At 50.2% G+C, this 15,864-nt stretch overlaps 1 protein-coding gene across 1 annotated transcript in view; it reads right to left on the bottom strand.

Annotated features, from left to right (window-relative positions):
- Window positions 1-15,864, bottom strand: part of cntnap1 (contactin associated protein 1) — a 109,066-nt gene that overhangs the window by 46,186 nt on the left and 47,016 nt on the right. The gene's annotated exons all lie outside the window — the stretch shown is intronic.

Genomic DNA, 15,864 nt, shown 5'->3' with positions numbered 1-15,864 from the left:
ACCCTATCAAGCCCTTTCAGAATCTTGTATGTTTCAATTAGATCACCCTCATCTTTCTAAACTTCAGAGAATATCGGCCCAATTTACTCAGCCTCTCATCATAGGTGAACCCCCTCATCCGAGGGACCAATTTAGTAAATCTTCTCTGCACTGCCTCCAGTGCAAGTATATCCTTTCTTAAATGTGGAGACCAAAGTTGCACACAGTATTCCAGGTGCGGTCTCACCAAAGCCCTGTACAATTTTAGTAAGACTTCTTTATTCCTGTACTCCAATCCCCTTGCAATAAAGGCCAACATGCAATTTGCCTTCCTAATACCCTGCTGCACCTGTATGTTAACTTTGTGCATTCCTTGTACGAGTACACTAAGTTCCTCTGAACAACAGCACTTACCTTTTAAAAAATATTCTGCTTTTCATCTTTACCACCAATGTGAACAACTTCACACTTCCATACATTATAATCCATTTGCCATCTTATTGCCCACTCACTTAACCTGTCTATGTCTCTTTGCAGCCTCTCTATGTCCTCCCAGCAGCTTACCTTTCCACCGAGCTTTGTATCATCAGCAAACTTAGATACATTACTCTCTGTCTCTTCATCCAAGTCATTAATATAGAGTGTAAATAGCTGAGGCCCCAGCACTGATCCTTGTGGCACCCCACTATTCACTGCCGGCCAACTTGAACATGCCCCATTTCTGCCAACTTTCTGCTTCCTGTCTGTTAACCAATCCTGTACCCATGCTACTATATTACCCCCAACACCATGAGCCCTTATCTTGCCTATTAATCTTTTATGTGGCACCTTATTGAATTTCTTTTGGAAATCCAGGTATACTACATCTACTGGTTCCCCTTTATTTGAGTTACATCCTCAAAAATTCTAATAAATTTGTCAAACAGGATTTTCCTTTAGTAAAACCATGCTGACCTGTTCTAATCATACTATGCTTTTCCAAGCGCATTGCTAAGACTTCTTTAATAATAGTTTCCAGCATCTTCCCAACGACTGATATTAGGTTAACTGACCTGTAGTTCCCTGTTTTTTCTCTACCTCCTTTCTTGAAAAGTGGTGCAACATTTGCCAACTTCCAATCTGACGGGACCATTCCTAAATCTAAGGAATTCTGGAAAATCATCTGAAGAACCCTAGGATGTAGGGCATCTGGTCCCGGGGACTTGTCAGATTTTAATCCCTCAAGTTTCTCCAATACTTTTTCTTGGCTGATATTAATTTCCTTAATTTCCTCACTCTTTTTAGCCTCTAGGTTACTGCCTATTTCTGGTATAGAACTTGTATCTTCTACTGTGAAGACAGACACAAAATATTTGTTCAATGCCTCTGCTATTTCCTCATTCCCCATGATGATTTCTGCTGTTTGCCTCTAAGGGACCAATGTCTACTTTAGCTACTCTCTTTTTATGTACTTACAAAAGCTTTTACAGTCTGTTTTTATATTGCTGGCTGGTTTACTCTCATTCTATTTTTCCCTTATCAACTTTTTGGTGGCCTTTTGCTGGTTTGTAAAACTCTCCCAATCCTCAGACTTGCTACTATTTTTTGCAACATTGTAAGCATTTTCTTTTGGTCTAATACTCTCCTCAACTTCCTGAGTGAGCCACGAATGGGTCTGTCTTGTCGAGTTTTTGTTTTTGAACGGAATGTACTTTTGTTGAATCCTTTGAATGTTTTCTTTAAATGTTTCCACTGTTCATTTACCGCCATACCTTCCAGTCTATTTACCCAATTAACCTTAGCCAGTTCTGCCCTCGTAATTGGCTTTGTTTAAGTTTAAGATTCTTGATGGTGATTGAAATGTGCCACTTTCAAACTTAACAAGAAATTCAATGGTATTTTGACCACTATTTCTCGGTGGATCTTTTAATACGATGTTGCTAATTAACCCTGTTTCATTAGACAATACGAGATCTAAGATAGCTTTATCCCCAGTCAGTTCTACAACATATTGCTCCAAGATACTGTCACGAAAACATTCTACAAATTCATCTTCCAGACCACTGTTTCCAATTTGATTGTCCCAGTCTATATGCAGATTCAAATCTCCCACAATTAATACATTACCTTTGTTACAAGCTCCAATAATTTCCTGTTTAATGTTTTGTCCAATAATATAACCACTGTTAGGGAGCCTGTAAACTACTCCCACCAGTGTTTTCTGACTTCTGCTATTCCTAAATTCCACCCAAACTGATTCTACCTCAGAGACCAGATCCCCTCTTTTCATGTCCTTATGTCATCCTTTACTATCAGGGCTACACCTCCTCTGCCAGTCTGTCCCTCCCAAGCATTTGTAAGACAGGAGACCATTCAGCCCATCATCCCTGTGTTGGTGCTAACTCTGCATCAGAACTATGTTCTAATTCCCTTTCCTGCTCCGTTGTGAACCCTTAAGTATTTTACCAAGAGTTTCTCTAATTTCCCATAAAAGCCTGTGAATGACTTGGAGCAGCAGCCCTATGTGATAATGCATTCCAATTCTGTGTGAAAAATGTCTTTTCCCATCCTGCCTTTAGCCTGTTGTGTCAATCCCAAGTTGACATCTTATCAATTCACCAGCCAGTGAAAATGATCTTTCACTATTTACCTTCTCAAACTCTTTCAAAAAAAAACTTATAATACTCTAATTTCCTGTAACCATCACCGCTGCAGCAAATACATCCATAACTTTCCCAAATCTCGCCTACGATACGAACTAGGAGCAGGAGTAGGCTATTTGGCCCTTCAAGCCTGCTCCACCATTCTATAAGATCATGGCTGATCTGTTTGTGGACTCAACTCCATTTTCCTACCCCCAATAGCCTTTGACTCCCTTGTTGGTCAAGAATCTGTTTATCGCTGCCTTAAAAACAGTCAATGACCCAGCCTCCACCGCTCTCCGGGGAAGAGATTCCCCAGACTCACAAACCTCAGAGAAAAAAATTCAACTCATCTCTGTCTTAAATGGGAGACCCCTTATTTTTAAACTGTGCCCCCTAGTTTTAGTCTCTCCCACAAGGGGAAACATCCTTTCAACATCCACCCTGTCAAGTCCCCTCAGGATCTTATATATTTCAATAAGATCACCTCTCATCCGTCTAAACTCCAATAGATACAGGCCTAACCTGTCCAACCTTCCCTCATAAAATAACCCTCTCATCTCAGAAATCAGTTGAGTGAACCTTCTCTGAACTGCTTCTAATGCAATTATATCCTTTCTTAAGAAAGACCAAAATTGTATACAATATTCTAGATGTGGTCTCACCAATGCCCTGTACAACTGTAGCAAAACATCTCTACTTTTATATTCCATTTCCCTTGCAATAAATGACAGCATTGCATTTGTCTTCTTAATCACTTGCTGTAGCTGCATACTAACTTTTTGTGTTTCATGTACTAGGACGCCCAGATCCCTCTGCATCTCAGTTCTGCAATCTCTCACCATTTAAATATGTTGCTTTTCTATTTTTCCGGCCAAAGCGGACAGGTTCACACTTTCCCCCATGATACTCCATTTGCCAGATCTTTGCCCACTCACTTAACCTATCTATATCCCTTTGTAGCCTCCTTATGTCCTCTTCACAACTTACTCTCCTACCTATCTTTGTGTCATCAGCAAATTTAGCAACCATACCTTCGTTCCCTTCATCCAAGTCATTGATTTAGACGGTAAATAGTTGAGGTCCCAGCACTGATCCCTCTGGCACTCCACTAGTTACAGCTTGCTAACCTGAAAATGACCCATTTATGACTACTCTCTTTCCTGTTAGCTAACCAATCCTCTATCCATGCTAATATGTTATCCCCTATACCATGGGGTCTTATTTTGTTTAGTAACCTTTGATGTGGCACCTTGTCAAATACCTTCTGGAAATCCAAGTACACCACATCCACAGGTTCCCCTTTATCCACGTTGCTTGTTACTTCCTCAAAGAACTCTAATAAATTAGTTAAACATGATTTTCCTTTCATAAAACCATGTTGATTGCCTGATTGCATTGAGATTTTCTAAATGACCTGCTATGATCTCCTTAATAATAGAATCCAGTATTTTGCCTATGACAGATGTTAAGCTAACTGGCCTGTAGTTTCCTGCTTTCTGTCTTCCTCCTTTCTTGAATAGCGGAACTACATTCGCTATTTTCCAATCTGATGGAACCTTTGCAGAATCTATGGAATTTTGGGAAATTAAAACCAATGCATCCACTATCTCACTAGCCACTTCTTTTAAGACCCTAGGATGAAGTCCATCAGGACCTGGGGACTTGTCAGCTTTTGGTTCTAATTATTTTCTCAATACCCTTTCCCGGGTGATGGTCATTTTTAAAAAGTTCCTCCCCTCCCTTTCAATTATTGATTCACGATTATTTCTGGGATGTTATTTGTAGCCTCTAAAGCATTGTCCAACATATGGCCTGTGGGCCAGGATCCAGCCCGCCAAAGTTTTCCATCCAGCTGGCGGATGTAAACTGTACCCAGGCCATTCCTCATCCTCGCCATGGCTCTGTGACGAGGGATGAGAAATTTCCCCACTGGCTTCTTCTTGCAGACTGGCTTTAAAAAAAAAAAATTACAAGTCAGTTTCACAGCTGACGACACTGGGAACAGCCGTTTCCCAACTTACAGCAGATTTGGGGTTTAAAAGCCTGCAGGAAAACCCCAAATCTGTCCCAAGTTGGGAAACAGCTGTTCCCAGTGTCAGTACCTGTGAAATTGAATTGTGATTTAAAAAATACTGAGCAGCCATCTGCTGAGCCTTCTCACTCTGTGCAACTGTGAGAGAGAGACAGAGAGAGAGACAGAGAGAGAGACAGAGAGAGAGACAGAGAGAGAGAAAGAAGTGGGGGCGATAGAGAGAGAGAGAGAGAGTGAAGTGGGGGCGAGAGAGAGAGAGAGAGAGAGTGAAGTGGGGGCGAGAGAGAGAGAGAGAGAGAGAGAGAGAGAGAGAAGTGGGGGAGAGAGAGAGAGAAGTGGGGGCGAGAGAGAGAGAGTGAGAGAGTGAAGTGGGGGGGGGGGAGAAAGAGAGAGAAAGAGAGAGAAAGAGAGAGAGAGAGAGAAAGTGGGGGGGCAGACAGAGAGAGAGAGAGAAAGTGGGGGGGACGGAGAGAGAGAGAGAAAGTGGGGGGGACGGAGAGAGAGAGAGAAAGTGGGGGGGACGGAGAGAGAGAGAGAAAGTGGGGTCGACGACAGAGAGAGAGAGAGAAAGTGGGGTCGACGACAGAGAGAGAGAGAGAAAGTGGGGTCGACGACAGAGAGAGAGAGAGAAAGTGGGGTCGACGGAGAGAGGGAGAGAAAGTGGGGTCGACGACAGAGAGAGAGAGAGAAAGTGGGGGGGACGGAGAGAGAGAGAGAAAGTGGGGTCGACGGAGAGAGAGAGAGAAAGTGGGGGGGACGGAGAGAGAGAGAGAAAGTGGGGGGGACGGAGAGAGAGAGAGAAAGTGGGGGGGACGGAGAGAGAGAGAGAAAGTGGGGGGGACGGAGAGAGAGAGAGAAAGTGGGGTCGACGACAGAGAGAGAGAGAGAAAGTGGGGGGGACGGAGAGAGAGAGAGAAAGTGGGGGGACGGAGAGAGAGAGAGAAAGTGGGGGGGACGGAGAGAGAGAGAGAAAGTGGGGTCGACGACAGAGAGAGAGAGAGAAAGTGGGGTCGACGACAGAGAGGGGGAGAGAAAGTGGGGTCGACGACAGAGAGGGGGAGAGAAAGTGGGGTCGACGACAGAGAGGGGGAGAGAAAGTGGGGTCGACGACAGAGAGGGGGAGAGAAAGTGGGGTCGACGACAGAGAGGGGGAGAGAAAGTGGGGTCGACGACAGAGAGGGGGAGAGAAAGTGGGGTCGACGACAGAGAGGGGGAGAGAAAGTGGGGTCGACGACAGAGAGGGGGAGAGAAAGTGGGGTCGACGACAGAGAGGGGGAGAGAAAGTGGGGTCGACGACAGAGAGGGGGAGAGAAAGTGGGGTCGACGACAGAGAGGGGGAGAGAAAGTGGGGTCGACGACAGAGAGGGGGAGAGAAAGTGGGGTCGACGACAGAGAGGGGGAGAGAGTGGGGTCGACGACAGAGAGGGGGAGAGAGTGGGGTCGACGACAGAGAGGGGGAGAGAGTGGGGTCGACGACAGAGAGGGGGAGAGAGTGGGGTCGACGACAGAGAGGGGGAGAGAGTGGGGTCGACGACAGAGAGGGGGAGAGAGTGGGGTCGACGACAGAGAGGGGGAGAGAGTGGGGTCGACGACAGAGAGGGGGAGAGAGTGGGGTCGACGACAGAGAGGGGGAGAGAGTGGGGTCGACGACAGAGAGGGGGAGAGAGTGGGGTCGACGACAGAGAGGGGGAGAGAGTGGGGTCGACGACAGAGAGGGGGAGAGAGTGGGGTCGACGACAGAGAGGGGGAGAGAGTGGGGTCGACGACAGAGAGGGGGAGAGAGTGGGGTCGACGACAGAGAGGGGGAGAGAGTGGGGTCGACGACAGAGAGGGGGAGAGAGTGGGGTCGACGACAGAGGGGGGGAGAGAGTGGGGTCGACGACAGAGGGGGGGAGAGAGTGGGGTCGACGACAGAGGGGGGGAGAGAGTGGGGTCGACGACAGAGGGGGGGAGAGAGTGGGGTCGACGACAGAGGGGGGGAGAGAAGGGGCGACGACAGAGGGGGGGAGAGAAGGGGCGACGACAGAGGGGGGGAGAGAAGGGGCGACGACAGAGGGGGGGAGAGAAGGGGCGACGACAGAGGGGGGGAGAGAAGGGGCGACGACAGAGGGGGGGAGAGAAGGGGCGACGACAGAGGGGGGGAGAGAAGGGGCGACGACAGAGGGGGGGAGAGAAGGGGCGACGACAGAGGGGGGGAGAGAAGGGGCGACGACAGAGGGGGGGAGAGAAGGGGCGACGACAGAGGGGGGGAGAGAAGGGGCGACGACAGAGGGGGGGAGAGAAGGGGCGACGACAGAGGGGGGGAGAGAAGGGGCGACGACAGAGGGGGGGAGAGAAGGGGCGACGACAGAGGGGGGGAGAGAAGGGGCGACGACAGAGGGGGGGAGAGAAGGGGCGACGACAGAGGGGGGGAGAGAAGGGGCGACGACAGAGGGGGGGAGAGAAGGGGCGACGACAGAGGGGGGGAGAGAAGGGGCGACGACAGAGGGGGGGAGAGAAGGGGCGACGACAGAGGGGGGGAGAGAAGGGGCGACGACAGAGGGGGGGAGAGAAGGGGCGACGACAGAGGGGGGGAGAGAAGGGGCGACGACAGAGGGGGGGAGAGAAGGGGCGACGACAGAGGGGGGGAGAGAAGGGGCGACGACAGAGGGGGGGAGAGAAGGGGCGACGACAGAGGGGGGGAAGAGAAGGGGCGACGACAGAGGGGGGGAGAGAAGGGGCGACGACAGAGGGGGGGAGAGAAGGGGCGACGACAGAGGGGGGGAGAGAAGGGGCGACGACAGAGGGGGGGAGAGAAGGGGCGACGACAGAGGGGGGGAGAGAAGGGGCGACGACAGAGGGGGGGAGAGAAGGGGCGACGACAGAGGGGGGGAGAGAAGGGGCGACGACAGAGGGGGGGAGAGAAGGGGCGACGACAGAGGGGGGGAGAGAAGGGGCGACGACAGAGGGGGGGAGAGAAGGGGCGACGACAGAGGGGGGGAGAGAAGGGGCGACGACAGAGGGGGGGAGAGAAGGGGCGACGACAGAGGGGGGGAGAGAAGGGGCGACGACAGAGGGGGGGAGAGAAGGGGCGACGACAGAGGGGGGGAGAGAAGGGGCGACGACAGAGGGGGGGAGAGAAGGGGCGACGACAGAGGGGGGGAGAGAAGGGGCGACGACAGAGGGGGGGAGAGAAGGGGCGACGACAGAGGGGGGGAGAGAAGGGGCGACGACAGAGGGGGGGAGAGAAGGGGCGACGACAGAGGGGGGGAGAGAAGGGGCGACGACAGAGGGGGGGAGAGAAGGGGCGACGACAGAGGGGGGGAGAGAAGGGGCGACGACAGAGGGGGGGAGAGAAGGGGCGACGACAGAGGGGGGGAGAGAAGGGGCGACGACAGAGGGGGGGAGAGAAGGGGCGACGACAGAGGGGGGGAGAGAAGGGGCGACGACAGAGGGGGGGAGAGAAGGGGCGACGACAGAGGGGGGGAGAGAAGGGGCGACGACAGAGGGGGGGAGAGAAGGGGCGACGACAGAGGGGGGGAGAGAAGGGGCGACGACAGAGGGGGGGAGAGAAGGGGCGACGACAGAGGGGGGGAGAGAAGGGGCGACGACAGAGGGGGGGAGAGAAGGGGCGACGACAGAGGGGGGGAGAGAAGGGGCGACGACAGAGGGGGGGAGAGAAGGGGCGACGACAGAGGGGGGGAGAGAAGGGGCGACGACAGAGGGGGGGAGAGAAGGGGCGACGACAGAGGGGGGGAGAGAAGGGGCGACGACAGAGGGGGGGAGAGAAGGGGCGACGACAGAGGGGGGGAGAGAAGGGGCGACGACAGAGGGGGGGAGAGAAGGGGCGACGACAGAGGGGGGGAGAGAAGGGGCGACGACAGAGGGGGGGAGAGAAGGGGCGACGACAGAGGGGGGGAGAGAAGGGGCGACGACAGAGGGGGGGAGAGAAGGGGCGACGACAGAGGGGGGGAGAGAAGGGGCGACGACAGAGGGGGGGAGAGAAGGGGCGACGACAGAGGGGGGGAGAGAAGGGGCGACGACAGAGGGGGGGAGAGAAGGGGCGACGACAGAGGGGGGGAGAGAAGGGGCGACGACAGAGGGGGGGAGAGAAGGGGCGACGACAGAGGGGGGGAGAGAAGGGGCGACGACAGAGGGGGGGAGAGAAGGGGCGACGACAGAGGGGGGGAAGAGAAGGGGCGACGACAGAGGGGGGGAGAGAAGGGGCGACGACAGAGAGGGAGAGAAGGGGCGACGACAGAGAGGGAGAGAAGGGGCGACGACAGAGAGGGAGAGAAGGGGCGACGACAGAGAGGGAGAGAAGGGGCGACGACAGAGAGGGAGAGAAGGGGCGACGACAGAGAGGGAGAGAAGGGGCGACGACAGAGAGGGAGAGAAGGGGCGACGACAGAGAGTGAGAGAAGGGGCGACGACAGAGAGGGAGAGAAGGGGCGACGACAGAGAGGGAGAGAAGGGGCGACGACAGAGAGGGAGAGAAGGGGCGACGACAGAGAGGGAGAGAAGGGGCGACGACAGAGAGGGAGAGAAGGGGCGACGACAGAGAGGGAGAGAAGGGGCGACGACAGAGAGGGAGAGAAGGGGCGACGACAGAGAGGGAGAGAAGGGGCGACGACACAGAGAGAGAGAGAATGGGGTGACGACACAGAGAGAGAGAGAATGGGGTGACGACACAGAGAGAGAGAGAATGGGGTGACGACAGAGAGAGAGAGAGAATGGGGTGACGACAGAGAGAGAGAGAGAGAATGGGGTGACGACAGAGAGAGAGAGAGAATGGGGTGACGACAGAGAGAGAGAGAGAATGGGGTGACGACAGAGAGAGAGAATGGGGTGACGACAGAGAGAGAGAGAGAATGGGGTGACGACAGAGAGAGAGAGAATGGGGTGACGACAGAGAGAGAGAGAATGGGGTGACGACAGAGAGAGAGAGAATGGGGTGACGACAGAGAGACAGGTGGGAGCGACAGAGAGAGAGAGAAAAAGAGGGAGGGTGAGAGCGCGATCAAGATCACTCCTGACAGATGGAAATCTATCCGGAATACTCGGCATCACTCCAAGAAGCGGAGGGCAAACATTGAATACTTGTGCAAGCTAAAAATGCTAGGTATCTCATTAAATCAGCGTCTAACATAGTGAAGAGAAAATAAGTCAATAAATTAGTCTTCTCATTTAAAGTTCCTTCACCAAAATATACATTTGTTGTTGTTTTGATTAATAGTAAGATAAATTTTTTATGCCTTTATCTTTCCGAAATTGACCCACCGGCGCCCCCTATGTAAGACAAAAAATGTAATGTGGCCCCTCCATGTGAAAAGGTTGGACATTCCTGGTCTACAGTGAAGACATATGCAAAACATCTGTTCAATTTCTCCGCCATTTCCTTATTTTCCATTATTAACTCCTCAGACACACTCTAGAGCATCAACACTCCCTTTACTTACTTTTTTCCTTTTCAAATACCTGTAGAAACTCTTACAGTCCAGTTTTATATTTCTAGCTTGCTTTCTCATGTACTCTAATTTCTCTCTCATGACTCTTTTCATCATTCTTTACTGTTTTTATATTCGTCCAATCTTCTGACCTGTCACTACTCTTCACTGATGTGTACACTTTTTCTCCCAATTTGATACTATCTTTAACTTCCTTAGTTAGCCCTGGGTGGCACCTCCTTCCCCTAGAGTCTCTTTCTCACTGGAATGTATCTTTGCTGAGTGTTATGAAATATCTCCTTAAATGTCTGCTACTGACCTACCCCTAATTTCCCAGTATACTTTAGCCAGCTCTGTCTTCAAACCCTCATAATTACTCTTATTTAAGTTTAAAACACTAGTCTTAGATCCACTCTTCTCACCCTCAAACTGAATGTAAAATTCAATCATGTTGTGATCACTGCTACCCAGGGGAGCCTTTACGATGAGGTCATTAACTAATCCTGTCTCATTACACAGTACCATATATTAAGGGCAAAAGGATAACCAGGGAAAGAGCAGTGCCCACTCGGGACCAAAGTGGCAATCTGTGTATGGAGCCGGAGGACATAGGTAAGATTTTAAATGATTACTTTTTATCTGTATTCACTATGGAGATGGATGATGTAGGTGTAGAAATCAGGGGAGGGGGATTGTGAAATAATTGAACAAATTAGCATTGAAAGGGAGGAGGTATTAGCGGTTTTAGCAGGCTTAAAAGTGGATAAATCCCCAGGCCCAGATGAGATGTATCCCAGGCTGTTATGTGAGGCAAGGGAGGAGATAGCAGGGGCTCTGACACAAATTTTCAAATCCTCTCTGGCCACAGGAGAGGCACCAGAGGACTGGAGGACAGCGAATGTGGTACCATTATTCAAGAAGGGTAGCAGGGATAAACCAGGTAATTACAGGCCGGTGAGTCTAACATCAGTGGTTGGGAAACTATTGGAAACAATTCCTGAGGGACAGGATTAATCTCCACTTGGAGAGGCAGGGATTAATCAGGGATAGTCAGAATGGCTTTGTCAGAGGAAGATCGTGTCTAACTAACTTGATTGAATTTTTCAAGGAGGTGGTGACGAAATGCGTAGATGAGGGTAAAGCAGTTGATGTAGTCTACATGGACGTCAGTAAAGCTTTTGATAAGGTCCCGCTTGGGAGATTGGTGAAGAAGATAAGAGCCCATGGGGTCCAGGACAATTTGACAAATTGGATCCAAAATTGGCTTTGTGGCAGGAGGCAAAGGGTGATGGTCGAGGGTTGTTTTTGCGATTGGAAGCCTGTGACCAGTGGTGTACCACAGGGATCGGTGCTGGGACCCTTGCTGTTTGTAGTGTATATTAATGATTTAGACATGAATATAGGAGGTATGATCAGTAAGTTCGCAGATGACACAAAAATTGCTGATGTCGTAAATAGTAAGGACGATATAGATGGGCTGGTAAGATGGGCCGAGCTGTGGTAAAGGAATTTAATCCCAAGAAGTATGAGGTGATGCATTTTATTTTTGTTTTATTTTTAGAGATACAACACTGAAACAGGCCCTTTGGCCCACCGAGTCTGTGCCGTCCAACAACCACCCATTTATACTAATCCTACATTAATCCCATATTCCCTACCACATCTACTCCATTCTCCAACCTACACTAGGGGCAATTTATAATGGCCAATTTATTTATCAACCTGCAAGTCTTTGGCTGAGAGAGGAAACCGGAGCACCCGGAGAAAATCCACACGGTCACAGGGAGAACTTGCAAACTCCACACAGGCAGTACCCAGAACTGAACCCGGGTCGCTGGAGCTGTGAGGCTGCGCTGCTAACCACTGCGCCCACTATTTTGGGAGGACTAACAAGGAAAAGGATTATACAATGGATGGTAGGACCCTAGGAAGTACAGAGGGTCAGAGGGACCTTGGTGTACTTGTCCATAGATCATTGAAGGCAGCAGCACAGGTAGATAAGGTGGTTAGGAAGGCATATGGGATACTTGCCTTTATTAGCTGAGGCATAGAATATAAGAGCAGGGAGGTTATGGTGGAGCTGTTTCAAACGCTAGTTAGGCCACAACTGGAGTACTGTGTACAGTTCTGGTCACCGCACTATTGGAAGGATGAGACTGCACTGGAGAGGGTGCAGAGGAGATTCACCAAGATGTTACCTGGACTGGAGCATTTCAACTATGAAGAGAGACAGGAAAGAGAGACTGGATAGGCTAGGGTTGTTTTCCTTCGAGCAGAGAAGGCTGAGGGGGGACCTGATTGAGCTGTACAAAATTATGAGGGGCATTGATAGGGTAGATAGGAAGAAACTTTTTCCCTTAGCAGAGGTGTCAATAACCTGGGACCATAGATTTAAGGTAAGGAGCAGGAGGTTTAGAGGGAATTTGAGGGAAAAAATAATCACCCAGAGGGTGTTTGGAATCTGGAACACACTGCCTGAAGGGGTGGTAGAGGCAGGAACCCTCACAACATTTAAGAAGTATTTAGATGAGCACCTGGAACGCCATAGCATACAAGGCTACAGGCCAAGTGCTGGAAAATGAGATCATAATAGATAGGCTTGATGGCCAGCACGGACACGATGGGCGGAAGGACCTGTTTCTGTGCTGTATAACTCTATGACTCTAAGAGTACCACATCTGGAGTAGTCTGCTCTCTGGTTGGCTCTAGAACGTGCTGCTCCAAGAAACTGTCCTGAAAACACTCTGAATTTATCTTCCAGACTACCATTGCCAATCTGATTTGTCCAATCTATCTGTAGATTTAAATCACCCATGATTATCACCATACCTTTCTCAAAAGCCCCCATTATTTCTTTCTGTATAACCCGTCCTACAGTGTGGTTACTGTTAGGAGGCCTATAAACTACTCCCACAAGTGACTTCCTACCTTTACTATTTCTTATTGCTGCCCAAACTGATTCTACATCTTTGATTTTTACAACTAAGGTCACTTCTCTATTGTTCTAATGTCATTTTACTTAACAGAGCGACCCCTCCAACTTTTCCTACTTCCCTATCCTTCTGAAATGTCGTGTGCCCTTGAATATTCAGGTCCCAGCCTTTGTCGCGCCCCCCCCCCCCTTTCTCTCTCTGTCGCCCCTCCTTCTCTCTGTAATGGCCATCAGATCATACATATTCATTTCTATTTGAGCTTTCAGTTCATTTGTTTTGTTAAGAATGCTACGCACATTCAAATAGAGACTTTAGTTCTGTCTTTTTACTATTTACACAACCTCTAGCCTTTGCTGCTTGCACTGTCTCAATTTTGTACATTCTGTCCCTTCATGCTACGCTGTGATTATTTCCCTTATTGCTACCTTGCTCTCTTGCCTTGTCCTCTCTAACTAACTTATCACATCTTCTCTCACTTGATCCCACAACCCTCTCTATCGCCCTAGTTATACAACTCGCCAGAACACCTGTCCCAGCATGGTTCAGGTGAAACAAAAACAAGAAATGCTGGAATCACTCAGCAGGTCTGGCAGCATCTGTGGAAAGAGAAGCAGAGTTAACGTTTCGGGTCAGTGACCCTTCTTCGGAACTGACAAATATTAGAAAAGTCACAGATTATAAGCAAGTGAGGTGGGGGTGGGGCAAGAGATAACAAAGGAGAAGATGCAGATTGGACCAGGCCACATAGCTGACCAAAAGGTCACGGAGCAAAGGCAAACAATATGTTAATGGTGTGTTGAAAGACAAAGCATTAGTACAGATTAGGTGTTAATACACTGAATATTGAACAGCAGCAAGTGCAAACCTGAAAAAAGCAGTGGGTAAGCAAACTCAACAAACTAAGATGAAATGAAATAAATGCAAAAAAAGATTGTAAAAAATGTAAAAAAGAATGTAAAAAGAAAAAGAAAAAAAAAATAACTAAAAATGAAAGTAAAATGGGGGGCTGTCATGCTCTGAAATTATTGAACTCAATGTTCAGTCCGGCAGGCTGAAGTGTGCCTAATCGGTAGATGAGATGCTGTTCCTCGAGCTTGCGTTGATGTTCACTGGAACACTGCAGCAATCCCAGGACAGAGGTGTGAGCATGAGAGCAGGGGGGAGTGTTGAAATGGCAAGCAACCGGAAGCTCAGGGTCCTGCTTGCGGACTGAGCGGAGATGTTCCGCAAAGCGGTCACCCAGTCTACGCTTGGTCTCCCCAATGTAGAGGAGACCACACTGTGAGCAGCGAATACAGTATACTACATTGAAAGAAGTACAAGTAAATCGATGCTTCACCTGAAAGCAGTGTTTGGGGCCTGGGATAGTGAGGAGAGAGGAGGTAAATGGGCAGGTATTACACCTCCTGCAATTGCAGGGGAAGGTGCCCTGGGACGGGGACGAGGTGGTGGGGGTAATGGAGGAGTGGACCAGGGTGTCGCGGAGGGAACGATCCCTTCGGAATGCTGACAGGGGAAGGGAGGGGAAGATGCGACTGGTAGTGGCATCACGCTGGAGGTGGCGAAAATGGCGGAGGATAATCCTTTGGATATGGAGGCTGGTGGGATGAAAAGTGAGGACTAGGGGAACCTTGTCACGGTTCTGGGAGGGAGGGGAAGGGGTGAGGGTAGAGGTGCGGGGAATGGGTCGGACACGGTTGAGGGCCCTGTCAACCACAGTGGGGGGAAATCCTCGGTTGAGGAAAAAGGAGGTCATATCAGAAGCACCGTCATGGAAGGTAGCATCATCAGAGCAGATGTGTCGGAGACGGAGAAACTGGGAGAATGGAATGGAGTCCTGACAGGAGGTAGGGTGTGAAGAAGTGTAGTCGAGGTAGCTGTGGGAGTCGGTGGGCTTATAATGGATATTGGTAGACAACCTATCCCCAGAGATGGAGACAGAGAAGTCGAGGAAGGGAAGGGAAGTGTCAGAGATGGACCATGTAAAGGTGAGAGGAGGGTGGAAATTGGAAGCAAAGTTGATAAAGTTTTCTAGTTCGGGGCGGGAGCAGGAAACGGCACCGATACAGTCATCAATGTACCGGAAAAAGAGTTGGGGGAGGGGGCCTGAGTAGAACTGGAACAAAGGCCCCCTCCCCCAACTCTTTTTCCGGTACATTGATGACTGTATCGGTGCCGTTTCCTGCTCCCGCCCCGAACTAGAAAACTTTATCAACTTTGCTTCCAATTTCCACCCTTCTCTCACCTTTACATGGTCCATCTCTGACACTTCCCTTCCCTTCCTCGACTTCTCTGTCTCCATCTCTGGGGATAGGTTGTCTACCAATATCCATTATAAGCCCACCGACTCCCACAGCTACCTCGACTACACTTCTTCACACCCTACCTCCTGTAAGGACTCCATTCCATTCTCCCAGTTTCTCCGTCTCCGACGCATCTGCTCTGATGATGCTACCTTCCATGACGGTTCTTCTGATATGACCTCCTTTTTCCTCAACCAAGGATTTCCCCCCACTGTGGTTGACAGGGCCCTCAACCGTGTCCGACCCATTCCCCGCACCTCTACCCTCACCCCTTCCCCTCCCTCCCAGAACCGTGACAGGGTTCCCCTTGTCCTCACTTTCCATCCCACCAGCCTCCATATCCAAAGGATCATCCTCCGCCACCTCCAGCGTGATGCCACTACCAGTCGCATCTTCCCCTCCCTTCCCCTGTTAGCATTCCGAAGGGATCGTTCCCTCCGCGACACCCTGGTCCACTCCTCCATTACCCCCACCACCTCGTCCCCGTCCCAGGGCACCTTCCCCTGCAATCGCAGGAGGTGTAATACCTGCCCATTTACCTCCTCTCTCCTCACTATCCCAGGCCCC

This window comes from Heterodontus francisci, chromosome 33, assembly GCF_036365525.1.
Source record: "Heterodontus francisci isolate sHetFra1 chromosome 33, sHetFra1.hap1, whole genome shotgun sequence".
Lineage (NCBI taxonomy): Eukaryota > Metazoa > Chordata > Chondrichthyes > Heterodontiformes > Heterodontidae > Heterodontus > Heterodontus francisci.
Note: the sequence above shows the minus strand (reverse complement) of the source record. Positions and strands in the feature narration are given on the sequence as shown.